The sequence below is a fragment of the Sapajus apella genome, unplaced genomic scaffold (assembly GCF_009761245.1).
Source record: "Sapajus apella isolate SASKATOON/1434 unplaced genomic scaffold, GSC_monkey_1.0 scaffold36, whole genome shotgun sequence".
In the NCBI taxonomy this organism is placed as follows: domain Eukaryota; kingdom Metazoa; phylum Chordata; class Mammalia; order Primates; family Cebidae; genus Sapajus; species Sapajus apella.
The window spans coordinates 27,607,996-27,610,718 of NW_022436976.1; positions in this window are offsets into that span (position 1 = coordinate 27,607,996).

The following is a 2,723-nucleotide window of genomic DNA, read 5'->3' on the forward strand; positions in this document are numbered from 1 at the left end:
TCTTTCTTCTTTCTTTCTTTCTCTTTCTTTCTCTTTCTTTTCTTTTCTTTTTTCTCTTTCTCTCTCTTTCTTTCCATCTTTCGTTATCTTCTTCTTCTTTTTTTTTTTTTTTTTTTGAGACAGAGTGTTGTTCTTATCACCTAGGCTGGAGTGCAGTGCTATGATCTTGGCTCACTCCAACCTCCGCCTCTGGGTTTCAAGTGATTTTCCTGTTTCATCCTCCTGAGTACCTGGGACTATAGGGGATGTGCCGCCATGCCAGGCTAACTTTTTTGTGTTTTTAGTAGTGATAGGGTTTCACCATGTTGGTCAGGATGGTCTAACCTCAAGTGATCCACCCACCTTGACCTCCCAAAGTGCTGAAATTACACGCATGAGTGACTGCGTCCAGCCGACTGTCTCCCTTTTGATAGCCATGTTTCTGTTTGCAGCACCTCTGCCCCTTGCATTCCATAGTGTTTATTCTCTAAGTCATTCAACACACATCTATAGAGTCTCCGCCAGAGGCCAGACATGTCCTTTGTGCTGGGCATAAAACAATAAATAAAACAGACAAAAAATCTCTCATCTACTCTTCTTTCAAAGATGAAAGTCAATAAACAAAAAAAAATGAAGTATGTAATACAAGTCACATAGAGAAAATATGACTTGAGCTAGAAAGTGAGGGGAGAGGAGGTGGTCAGGAAGGCTTTCCTGTGGGGGACATTTTGATCAGTGACTCCAAAAGCTATTGTGGTCTCTCTAGATCTAAATTTGACAGAGAGGGTTACAAAATGCTTTCCCCTGCTGCCTCCACTCCCATTAAATAAGGACATCTGGAAATAAATTTTGCCATGGCTGGCCTTGCAACTGAAATCAATTATTCTCTCTCTCAGACTTCAGAATTCTCACCTATGTGAGAAGTTATGATAAAGGCACTAAAGGCAAATATAATTCATTAATTTAACAAATGTATTCCAAGTACCTGCTATGTCCAGAAACCTTCTTGGCATGGAAGTTCTGTGAATAAAATAGTCATTGCCCTCATGTGGCTCACAATTGGGAGGAGACCAGGAGCAACAGAAAATCACAATAGCAAATCTTGGAGATGGTAGTTCATCGGAGGAGGTACTAAGCCACCAGCAGGTGGTCAGGAAAGGCTTTCCAAACACCACAATCCCTGAGCACTTTATGGGATCTCCATAAAGTGCTTTGCTAATGACTAAGAATACCAAAAGCGAACTTGAATCCTCTTCAGCCTTAAATCTTTCTCATCACCACTCACCACACATATGCACTCACACACTTGCAAACATGCACGCACACACCCACATGCACACACACAAACACACACACACACGTTCTGGACCAAGCATGACATTTTGCTTTTTAGAAAAGTGTACATCCCGCATGCCAGCTTTGGCATTTTTGCATCGTCTACCTGAAATGTGCTTCTCTCTATGTGTAGCTACCAAGTCCCATTCATCACAGCCCATATTGTACTTTACAGAGCCTTCCCCATTCTGTGCTTGTTGTAATTAACCCCTTCCTTCTAAACTCTCATTGCAGCCTCTATCATGACTATAATACATTTACCATGACATTGGATTTATGTTTTCTGTGACATGTTTCTGTAACATCTAGCAAAGACTAGATGGTAAGCTCCTCAAAGACAGAACTGTGTCTCCTTTATTTCTGTATCCTTAGGACTGTGCATAGTATCTGGCAAATAGTAGGTGCTTAACAAACATTTTTTCCCCTTTAAAAACCTTTTATTAATTGGCTATGAATGTTTCTTAACTCAAATTAATGAGTTGAATGGAACAGAAGCATGTGGGGGTTGAATTAAAATTTCCTTTCAGCCACTTGCTACTGATGATGCTATGAATAGAGGTTTTAAGAATTAATTTCTGTAGGATTTATAAAAAAAAGTCATTTTTCCAAAAATTCAAATTGCCTCAGGCATTTAGGATATATTGTCATAGGCAAAAATGGTCAAATCCTGTCTGATGAACAGTGATATTATGTATCTGTTGGTGGAACTTAGGGAGTTTGGGAGGCTGTCAGTTTCTTGACTCTACTAAGTTAAACTAGATTGTAGTATCTGGCAAGATAGAAAACATTAAAGGACCCCATGATGAATGAGAAGAATAAGAGAAAGCTGAATGAAACAGAATATAAATCACCAGTTACAAAGCGCCAGAGACCAACACTGTCATCAAAATGTGCTGTCAGAGTCCAAATAACTGTGAACTAGGAGGGATCTCAGAGTATCTCACTGAGGAGCCAGTCCTGCTCTAAAGAGTGCTAAGCAGATTTCACCAAAATATCCATTTATTACTTCACATTGGGACGTTTCTGAGATGCTTTATCTTGGGTCTTTCTAAGACTGACCACTTTGGAAGAATGTGAGGCAGTTCAACAAAAGGAAGGGACTTAAGGCTTCTGCCTGTTGGCCAATTTGGTGCCTCCAAATAACCCTTTTTGGCACTAACGGAGGCTCTGTCTGGGTGCTCTCTTCCATGCTGAAGAGCTGGCCTATGCAGCCGATAGCTGGGTCATCCAAAGGTTACCCTGCCCGTGTCAGGTTCTCCTGTGGTTTCCAGTGGTAAATAGGAAAACGATGATGCAAGCCAGCCTCTCCATTGCTGTGCAGGCTTCATTTATACTCCACTGGGTTATTTTACCCCTCTTATGACGGCTGCCATCTCTCCTGGGGCTTTCTGAGGCTGCTCTAGGAAGAC